Source organism: Xiphophorus couchianus, chromosome 24 (genome assembly GCF_001444195.1).
Source record: "Xiphophorus couchianus chromosome 24, X_couchianus-1.0, whole genome shotgun sequence".
Lineage (NCBI taxonomy): Eukaryota > Metazoa > Chordata > Actinopteri > Cyprinodontiformes > Poeciliidae > Xiphophorus > Xiphophorus couchianus.
The window spans coordinates 13040942-13052278 of NC_040251.1; the positions used below are offsets into that span (position 1 = coordinate 13040942).

At 43.5% G+C, this 11337-nt stretch overlaps 1 long non-coding RNA gene across 1 annotated transcript; it reads left to right on the forward strand.

Annotated features, from left to right (window-relative positions):
* The first annotated feature begins 1989 nt into the window (after positions 1-1989).
* Positions 1990-10987, forward strand: LOC114140418 (uncharacterized). The gene is made up of 2 exons (XR_003594577.1): positions 1990-2235; positions 9367-10987. It is a non-coding gene; the product is annotated as an uncharacterized LOC114140418 (long non-coding RNA).
* Positions 10988-11337: the final 350 nt, after the last annotated feature.

The following is an 11337-nucleotide window of genomic DNA, read 5'->3' on the forward strand; positions in this document are numbered from 1 at the left end:
ACGGGACTTCGAGGGGTTCAATCATTTCAGTTGGAAATAATAATAATAATAATAAAAACCTTTATGATTAAGTTTCACATTTTATAATTTATTTTATTGCATCGCAAATTCAAGCCAATTACTTGTTGGCAGATCGGTCAGTGAGGTGGATCTCAGTGTGGGAGTTGTGTGTCATCACAGCTTCCCAACAGTTCATCACTCGACCTCCTTCAAATTGTTGCATGGCATGTTTTCACCTCTAATCGTCGTTTACTTCAAATATCCACAGCAGACTCGACGTTTACCTCTTTTTCTTTAACCAATAAAACACTTGCATGCAGCAGCTCTTAACACCGTCTGCACTCACGTCGCCTGTTAGAGAACTCTCACGTTATTATTCTCTTCCGATTGAGCTGCGTGTCGTGAGCTCGGGTCTCGTGAATAACACAGGTGTTGGCATCCCTCTCTCGGCTTCCGCTGTGATTGATTAGAGCGGTACCTGTCGCCGCGCTCGGTTCTCCTCCTGCGTGTGTCTGGTGAGGACGCAGGCGCTGCCAGTCAAGCCCACACACAGAGCGTTTGTCTCCATTATGGCAGCAGAAATTAGCCGAGAGGACTGAGAGGATTTATTACCATCATTTGTTGGTTTTTTTTCCTTCTAAAAAAAAAAACTGTGAGGATGAGAAAGATTGACTTAAAAGTGTCAGTTGCAAGTGGAAGTTTGACAGCGGGACAAAAAGGGAGGGGTCTTGTTCTGCCTATGCTCTTCTTTTGCAAAATGTCTCGAGCGCAGACAGACTGGGTGAACATCCACGGCTTCTCGGTTGGATTTTAAGTCCGGACTTTGACTGGGCCATCCTTAGATATGAAGTTTCCTGTCGCTTTTAGTTTTTCCTGTATATGTACTCTGTGCAGCATCTCTAAATCCCCAGAGCATGATGCTGCCACCACCATGTTTCACTGTACGTATGATACAGTGAAACAAACAGAACTTCCTACTTCTTCCTCTTCTTACATCTTACTATAAAGTGAAATGAACTTTCTTTCAAGGACTTCTGGGTTTTATTTGGGGGCAACATGTAGTTAGGGTAATGTCAGTTACCTATGTCAGTTTGGGTCTTGATAGATACTGACAGAGACATTAGCTTGTTTTTAACCTCGTACCTGTCCGCCCCCCTTTCTAATATCACTCTGGGCAACCGCCCATACAGTAAATAAGTCTAAAACCCTCTACTGTGATCACTCTTTCTTTGCGATTATTTTTGCACTCGAACTTGGAAAGCACTCCCCGCCACTAAATAGCAACCACCTCCACGCTCCTTTCGCACTTACTCCAGCGACGTCTCTGCGTCTGCGTGGTAATTATCTCGCTTTGTGAATGACATCTGTCAGCCAGCCGTGCCCCTCATGATGCCACTCTGTGCTCGTTACGGCTATTTCGGTTTCCATCTCGGAGCTGCGAGAGAGTCCTTGTTCTCTCCCCCTTTTCGCAGTCCAAACCTCTTTGTCGCTTGAAATCCCTGCGTGGTGCCGGGGGTCAGTTATTAGAATTGAATCCGTGCGTTTATCCTCATCTGTCGGCTCCCGCAGGATGCATTTAGATCCCTATTTATAACCGCGTTGCAGTGCGGCTTTGCTTTAATGCGCCTCATTTAAAATAAGCTCACCAAAGTTGGCCTTTTGTTTTTCTTTTTTAATTGTTATTCTTGCTCACTAACTAACGTCCATTGTAAGAAGCTGCTCTTCAGGATCAGACATGAGTCACAGGTGTTCAGAGCACCCAACCCCCCTTTTCTTTTTTCTTTTTTTTTTTGCGGAGGATGGTTTGCCTCTAAGACGCGCGTTCAAAATAAAGAATCAACTTCAGGTGGAGGGAAAAATGTGCACTTCACTTCTAATGGCACTACTCTGTGTAGGTGTAGACGCACACAAGTGATGCGTAGGGGGTGAAGGAGGGGTGTGTGGAGTGGTCAACTGTGGAGGCTGAGAGCTCCGGAGAGTGCTGTGTGGGTTGGAAGCCTCCTCTCTCAAACACACAAATCTGAGGGAGGTGGAGGCAGCAGAGCTTGCTTCACCGGCTGCCCATTGATCAGACTTAAAGGATTCAGAGTAGAAACAAGGGGAGAGCAGAGAAAGGATGAAGGGGGGGTAAGATAGAAAGAGAGAAAGATGCAAATCCTGAAATGAAGAGGCAAATCCCAGCAGCTGTTGGTGGGGGAGAACCCCTGGGTTTACCAATCTGGATGATGCTTATTGGTAAGCACTTTGTGTTTCTGTCCTTGTACATGCGTTGCACGTTCCATCTTTCTTTTCTCTATTTATTTATTTTTATTTTTGTGGATGGCTGCATGCCTCTCTGCAGAGAAGATGCGAGGCATTTGTGTGAGGAGTGCAGCAGCAGCAGCAGCAGCAGGAGTACAAATCTCCCAGGCTGCCTCTCCACTGCAGACAAAACCATTCAGGGTTGTTATCTGTTCAATTAAAAACAGCAGTGAAGCGGCGTTGCTGCTGCTGCTGCTGCTGCTGCTGGGTTCATTCATTTGTTTCAGGGTGTGGAGGGGGGAAAACAAAACAAATCCCCCAAAAAATCACAACGACGTCCCGGCATGTCCTCGGACGCAGAGATGCGTCCTGAATAACACTCTACATATTGATGTGTGTGTGTGTGTGTGTTTGTGGCGAAGGGGTGGGTGGAGGGGTTCAGCTTTAACATACATTTCTGCACTAATCCGCTGCTGATGAGATACTAGATGAACCACCTCAGTATGCAGCAACTTAAAGCTTTATTTGTTTTTTTTATTATCATCATTTTTTTTAAAACTAGTTTGACTCAGAATTTGATAAATAACACTGGGTAAATGGAGACCTCTTTTGAACTTTAATGAACTATTTTGTTTTGCACAGGGGCGTGCAGAAAGTTTTGAAAAGGGTGATTGTGGAGAGGAGTGGGGGTCGTTGATTTTATCATGACACAGCAGAATCAAATGCGTGACTTAGACATTTTAGCTTTGCAGATTAGATAGATAGATAGATAGATAGATAGATAGATAGATAGATAGATAGATAGATAGATAGATAGATAGATAGATAGATAGATAGATAGATAGATAGATAGATAGATAGATAGATAGATAGATAGATAGATAGATAGATAGATAGATAGTTTTTTAAAGCAATCATTTTTTTGTATTTTTAGGGGTCCCCTATAGGTCCCCGAACCCCATGTTTGTGCACCCCTAAATCCGGCAGCAGCTTTAACAACCCCCCTCCCTCTCATAATATGGAAGCAACACGCGTTGACGTGTTGCGCTACGCTTCCGACCGCTGGTGTCGGCATGCGTCCTGTGCGCGCACGCACACAACACGCACAACACACACAGATACGCACATACACAGCACTCTCGTGGGGACATGCGGCCAAGCAGACGCAGTCACGGTAAGTGGAGCCGCTTCTTCTCCCAGACGGGGCACTTTATCTCCAGGGGAGGGTTGAATGAAGGAACTTTCTCCATCTTCGGTCGGCTGTTGTCCTTTTTGGGGGTGGCGAGAAAAGTGGGGAAGTTTAACTAACACACTTTTTTTTATTGTTATTATTCCCCCTCGCCGCTTCTTCGCTCCTGCTCTCCGTGCAGATTGCGCAACGCTGGCGTGTGATCGGGCTGAAAAGCGTGAGAACCAGTCGGGATTCGCGGTTCCGATTTTACCACCGGGCTCGAAAGCGAGGAGGGGAAGGGGACGGGGGTGGGGGGATCCATTGAGGCTGAAGCTCCCCTTCTTCTGCTCGGCTCTGCTTTGCCTTGGCCATGCGGGGACCTCCAGGGAGCACATTCAGTCCCTCCCGAGTCCAAAAGAGAACTCTTATTTTTAACGCGTTAAAAGTAGTTTTCTGACCTAAACCCGTTGACTTTAAGGTGCTTTTTTAATTCTATGTTCACTTTCTTTGTTAGTTCGTGACTTTAGTTAGAGTGCGATTTTGTGTCTCCGTGTGTGTGTGTGCGTGTGTGGCGGGGGCAATGCGCAAAGTGTGTGGTCTTTCCAAGACCTCCACCCCCGCAGAGACGCACGGTTTGTGCGTTCGCGTGGTGTGTGTGTATGCGCGCGCGCGCACACACGCACACACACACACAACCAGGGGTGCTCGGTCTGTCTCGGTTTGGCATGCCTGTCTCAGGAATGCGCCCGGCGTTTTCTCTGTATTTTTCACATTAGGAGCACTTTGGGAATCGCTCTGAAAAGCCGCTCTCAGAAGCGCTGCCACCGCCGTCAAGCGGCCCGCGGTCACAACCAGGCTTCCGGTTGAAGCCTGTCGAAATAAAAGCGCAGTGCGCGTCCAACAAAGAGAGGATGTTTGTTTTGTGGCGCACGTGCTTTTAATTGAGTATTTATTGAAGCTCATAAAACTCCAAATTCAGCAAACTAGAAGAGGTGATAATAATTTGCTAAAAATTATTTTAAATACAAATATGTTCCGCTATGGCCTGTTAAATCACGAGTTATTTCATTTCCACTTATACTTTGTAGCACCAATTTTTTTAAATCTTGAATCATTTTGCATAGCTAAGACATAAGAGCCGTCTGGCTAGCTGTTAGCCTTCAACCGTTCTGAGATCCTCTTCACTTTCTTCTCACTTCCTGATAAATATACGATGATAATGTCACAGAACACATTTGTTTTACCACAGGTTTTTTTCTTCCACTAAACTTTTCACACAAAATTGCTCCCCATAAAACATGTCCCACAACAGACAGAAGTAGAATGACCAAAAGGATAAAACAGAGCAACTTCGCTGTCGCTTAGCCTTCCTGTTATCTGCTTGTGTTGCAATCTAATTAGATGTAGGCTTTGAAAAGATGGCGGCAAAGTTTTCTTTTTTTGGACTACAAAACACCAGGGAGCAAAAATAAAAGAAAGGAAGACAGAAAGAAAGAAACAAACAAACAAAGAAAGAAAGAAAGGAAGAAGCAGAAGCAACACCACTTCTACACCTTATTGACACTGAAGATATTAAACTTTCAGTATCAAACTCCACACTGAAGAGCGCGTCTCGCTCAGTTGTTAGCTTCTACATACAGTATGTTGCATTCACATTTTTTTAATCGCACTTTTTAACTTTGAAAGAAATAGGAAAAAAGACAAGTAATTTTGCCAAACGGCCGACTAAACCCATTCGTCAGAAAAAAATTAAAATAAAAAATCAGTCTGACTGAACCGAATGCTTTTACTCTCAACACCATCACTGGTGTGCAGCTTCCGGTTTGCCCCCGTTAAGCTATGCTAACAACATGCAGACAGAGAGAGGGGGTGGTGGTGGAGGGGGAGGCAGTCCCAGCCTGGAGAGAGGAGAAATTCTTGTGTTTTTTGGTATGCGATTACCCAGTGGAGAACCCATGACTGAAGGGGAGGAGGAGCTGGAGGAGGAGGAGACACATTCCTCGCCTTCCTCTTTAAGGTGACCACATTTTTATTTATTTATTTTTATTATTTTATTATTTTCCTGCCGACATGTTGCCCCGTGTCGCCACATGACACCCCGATGCTCTCAGCTGACGCTTCGCCAGTGGACGGAGCGGTCAGTCGTACACACTGTACACAAACCAGTAAGATGGAGTAAGGAATGACCTTTGACCCACCTGAGCTTCGAGCAAAATATTGTGCATGTGTGTGGCGTGCGTTTAACTCTAAAGAAATACATTTTAAAAAATAATGATGGCTACCCCCAAAAAACTTGCTATAAACTATTTAATTTAGGTCTAGACTTTGATTAAGCCATTTTAAAAAAACCCCGGCTCTACTCCATATTAGCACTAATTGCATGTTTAGTGTTGTCTTTAACCCTTTGCAGGATTGAGCAGATACTATCCCGTCTTCCCACTCACTTGGGTCAGTTTCCCCATCCCCGTCGAAGAAAAGCATAATGCTGCCACTACCGTGGGAATCCATTTAAGGCGCTTTTCAGATCAGAGTTGCCATGAGTCTCTTGTGGACTTCTTTTAATTGAATTCCCTTGCCCGGCCCCAGCAGAACTTCTGAAACGCAGCGACTTTCCATCTGACACATTAAATGGGCCCCCGTCAGATTTGCATTAAAAAAAAAAAGAAAGAAAGAAAAAAAAACAACGCCGCTCCGCCTGTTCTTCGGCGTCTCAGTCGAAGCCTATAATCGCCCACTCGCCTGTAACGACAATTACAATAATGGACTGATTGTCGGATTATGGCACCAAAGTGGTTTTAGCGCACATCTGCATAATTGTTCTTAGCAATATAGGCGCCCGTGGGCTCCCGGCTGCCATTAGCCGCGGCGACGGAGGGAGACGTTCGACGCTTGATGAGCAGGGGGGCAAATTCTGCTCCCAAAAGCGCGTGGGTGTTTTCAGTGGAGAGGGAGCGAATGCACAAAGGCATTGTTTTATAAGAGTGTTTTTGTGTGTGTGTGTGTGTGTGTGTGTGTGTGTGTTTTTTGTTTGTTTTTTGGAGCAGACTGATGAAGGAAGTGAATCCTGGACCTTTAACAGTCTCTTTGCACTTTCGGATTGACAGTTTTTTGGGGGGAATCATCACCTGTATCATCTCTATCTTTGTATCATCTTTGTAAAAAAAAAAAAGAAGAAGAAGAAGGCATCACATGACCAACAGATGGACAGACACATCCGTTTGTACATGATGGGGAGGGAGATGGTAGGGTTGGGGGGGGGGGGGGGGGGGGGGGGGTTGTAGCAGCATGATCTAGAACAACAGCTGAATCCAGATCCCCACCCACCACCTCCTCTCTATGTAAACATGAGATGAAGGCTTTTTGGGAAGGAGGAACAGGGAAAAAGTGCCAATTTCGCTATCCAGCTCGTCTGTGACTGTCTGCAACACCTGAAACCTGCGGCGTTAATTCATCCAACTCCTCCTGAAAGCAGGCCAACATCCCACTCCTACAAGAAAGGAAAAAAAAGAAGGGGAAAGAAAACGTGCTCCCCCTCTTCCTCTGTCCTTCTCTCTCTGTGCTAATTACTTGCTGCTACCATGGCAACGGGTAGCACCTCTTTTTGTGTATGTGTGTGTTAACTTGGCCATCTAGCCCATCACAAAAACATGCACCAACATTTCCTCGTCGGATGGAAGAAAAAGAGAGGCTTGCTGGCCGTTCTTAAAATGAATTTGAAATTTTAAGAAATTCAGATTGGTAGAGTTTTAAATTTTAAATCCCCTTCCCCCCAAAAGTTCCCAGATAACCTTCTATGTACTATAATGCGTCAAAGTTTTTGCATAATTTATAATCCGATTTCTGTCTGTGCAGACAGCAAACGATACTGTCTTAAGCTGCAACAAAATGGACTGCATCAACATTTTCTTTTGCTTTTTGCACATGCTTCTAAAACAGTTTTTATTTTGAATTTTTGCCATGCTTTTTTTTTTTTTTTTTTTTTTTGGCCATATCTGATCAAACCACGCCGGCTTTACGGCGCAGACCCGTTCCAACATACCCGGAAAGCGCTGTGATTAATTACTTCCCTTCAAGGTCCTGAAGTAACCACAAACTGTTATTGATTAACTGATCAGTAGAAGGCTGAGTGGAGATCTATTCACCTCATATCAGTTCATTCCTCTGGATGCCATTGTTAAGGCTGCACTGTGACACGGTGGCACATTTCTATATTTGAGCCCTGGAATTTGGGGAACATCGAAATTTGTCTGCAGATTCCTTCCTTATTAAACACACGGGATTGTCGTGTCACGGCGAGGTGCACGTGCAGTTGGCCAACGTCGGGTCTGGACTAAAAGCGGCAAAATAGACGCAACAAAACCTGGATTCAACAAAATGAACATTAGTGAAGCTCATGACTCTGATTCAGATCTGCTTCTGAGAGGTCTAGTGAAAAATACACAGTTTATGCACTCAGTTCTTAGTTAGGGCATTTTTTGCATGAATAAATGCATCAGTGCAGAATGACACAGAGGCCATCAGTCTGACATAATGGAAGCCCAGACAGCTTTGACAGCATTCTTCAGACAAAATACTTTTCCAAGTAGTTTTTCCTTCCATGGAACTTTCCATGAATGTGATTGGAAAGCATTAATCTTTCGTCTCTTTGTGGTCTAATCTCCATAGCCAAGTCAGCAAACTGTGAAGGCCATGATAAAAAACAAAAACAAACATTTATAGATTAAATGTTTGTTTCTATTGCTTTTATGTAATGTCATATTTTATTTCCACGATCCGATGTGTGACATGTGGTGAAACTGCATTGCGCAAACGAAAAAGCTGCCACTTCCTCTCCTTGCCCTGCTCCCCGCACGTGTCTTAACACCACATTATCTTCAATGACCCTGGGTTTTATGAATGGGTAACATCTGGCTCTCTCATTGGCTACCAGCAGCAGCCAATCGGGATGGAAATCCCTGACAACAGTTATGGGCTGGCGGACTGGGCAAGTCAAGACAGTCTTTAGAGGTCGTAACCCCGACTCCTTCTCACTTTTGTTTGTATTCGTACTGTATGTGTGCACGTCGCACACTGACCTACTTGGTTCACCGCGGCCGTCTATACATAGCTGTGGGAAACGCAGGCAGACAATCAGCCCCGGTTAAAATTAGCAGTCAGGGCCACCTGTGTGCCTCTCACAAAAAGGCGGAAACATCAGAGCAGGCAGAGGAGCGATGAAGGGAGGCGCGAGGAAGGAAAAAGGGGGTCGGGATGGAGACATTGATCACTCTGCCGCTCGTTCTCTCGTTTTTTTTTATCCCCACTGCGACACAGGGAGACATTGTTAGGCGGTTGGGATTTGACGACGAAGGGGGGTTGGTTTCGAGGTCCAGGCCAAGTGGAGTTCACATACCACTCGGCTGGAGCGCTGCCAAATTTCAAAGCACATAGGTGGAATATATAAGGAGAGGAGATATATTGAGGCTCGAGAGCCATTAAGCACCTTAAACAAACTCAACATAGCGAAAGAAGGCAAAAAAGGAAGGAAAACACTCGACTTTCTAAATAATACTACATCCAGTCTGCCCGATGCCCCTTTCCTGCCCTCCCATATAACATGTTGTCACTGTATAGCTAAAAAAACGACATGCTTCCTGCCTTTGTTGTTACAGACAGCCGACAGGAAGCCCTCGTCTTCTTTAACTGACGTTCACATTAAAAAACTGCCACCTCGTTTCCTAGAATCACCAGTTCTCAGCCCACACTCGCTTTTTGTTCCCGTGAGTTTCCACCAGAATGAAAGTGGCAGTGGGCGGAAAGGCAAAAGCTCTCGAGAGGAAGCTGCGAAAGTACAAGCAAAGTTCAGCTGATTTTAAGTGTTTTATACTCTTTTTTTAAAAATGTTCTTTGTGTGTGTGTGTGCGTGTGCTTTACAGTAAAAAGTCCAACCTTAATGTCGGTTTTCTCTCTTTCAGGACAGAAGATTTGACTCTGCAGGAGAGGAGATGGAGAACTTCTGCAGCATCCGTCCACCTAGGGCCATTTTGAGTTGGAGAAAACATTTTAAACACTGAAAAGCAAAGGAGATAAAGAGGAAGTTAGCTCATTTTCAACATGTATTTCTGGGTCAAAAGTCTTTATAAAGGTTCATTTTTTCCCCTGTGTAGACCAACTTAAGCATCATTAGCCAGCTGAGGTGCAGTTTAACTTTTTTAGTGAACAACACCAGGGGGCGCTGCTCTGCACTCACTGAACATGCTGAAATTGGAACAAAATGCATTGAGGTGCAACTGATAACTTTTTTGTGCAGATTATGACACTCTGGGCAGAGAGCCATTTTCTCCTTATTAAAAACACTAATAGATTTGTTCTCTATTTTTGAAAAATGAAATTGGAAGAATGAGAACGTACTGCAAAGAATTTTATTCTTAAAACGTGTAATGTTTTCTTTTTTAAAACTAGTTAAAAACTTACCAAATCCTCCATACTGATGCTAAAAAGCCAATGGCGGTTTTCTTGGGCGACAAAAAAAAAAAAGCCTTGGGAAATTTGGCGTCGTTGCTTTGCAAAATTCAGCAAGCATAGCGCTACAGATGCATACAGTCAGGTTGCTTTAACAAGTCAGGAACAATATCCTCATCCGGGGTTGTTGCAGGAAGTGTGAAATCAGATCTGTATCACTCTTACTTGGAAAAAGCGACACCAGTAAATAACTTTTTCATGTGTGTTGCTGAGGAAGGAAATTGGCAGGACATATGTAGGTGAAGGTGCAAATAGGAAATAGGTGTCTGGTTGTGTTTAAAAAGGAAACAAAAAAAAATCTGTATTCACAACTTTTACGATTGTGTTTCTGTAAGAAAAAAAGACTGGCAGAAATTGTTTTTGCATCGTTACGAGCGCCACACGCCCTACTCGGCAGACTTACATCAGCTTGAGGTCGTTTCCCTGCTCATTAAAATCTCCCCCGCCTGGACTGCGGCGCCCAATCAGAGCGGCGGAGGAGCCAGAGGGTGCCCAGCGTTTGCTCAGTAGTCAGTGTAGATCCTGTGGGGCTGGCAGCAGCTACATCTGGCTACTGGGTCTCTGCTGACGACCAATCCGGTCCCAGAATCCAGGATTGCCGCAGATGTCTGGTTTCTCCTCACTTGGGACTAGTTCTGGACCTGGCATACAGTGTAGGATCCTGTGTGTGTCCGTCTACAGCTACATTGTCTGCTGGGTTTCAGGCCTTTCCTCTGTCTACTTTAAAGTCACCTTTCAGATGAATACATAAAAATAAAAAAAAAGCATGAATAAATTGACAATTTTGTGTTTATTGACTCATAAAACATTCTTCAAACAATAAAACAATTTTAAATGTCTGTTTCTGTACAATACTTGGTAAGCAACTTCATTTATATTTATATATATATATTTATTTATATTTATATATAGAAAATGTAAGAGGAGTTGTGTTAAAATGACAAAACTCCTTCAAATGTAATGGCAGGTATTCTGGAAAAAAAAAATAACAGCATTCCATCGACAAATATTTTCAAGCAATAAATATGTATTTATAAATAGTGTAAATTTACATCAAGATTAGAAACATAAAAACAAAAAAAAATAATCACAAATTAAACTTCCATAAGTCTATGTGCAACCCATTTTCTTTGTGACTTGGCTAGTACATTTTTTTTTATTATCTTTGTTTATTTTTTAACTAAGAAAAAAACAGTTTGGAAAATAAGACAAACATAAAAAACTGCAAAACAGAAGAAAAGAGCAACAAAAGAAAATTACCTCAACTCTTCACATTACAAAATTTTTTTTGGGAGATTTTGCTGTCCAAAGAGTCTTAAAACGACTATCTAAAAAAAAAAAAAAAAAACAAACAAAAAAAAAAATATATAACAGACCAGTTAGGCTAGTGCTCCTTAGAAGGGGGAAGGGAGGGAGGGGAGTTC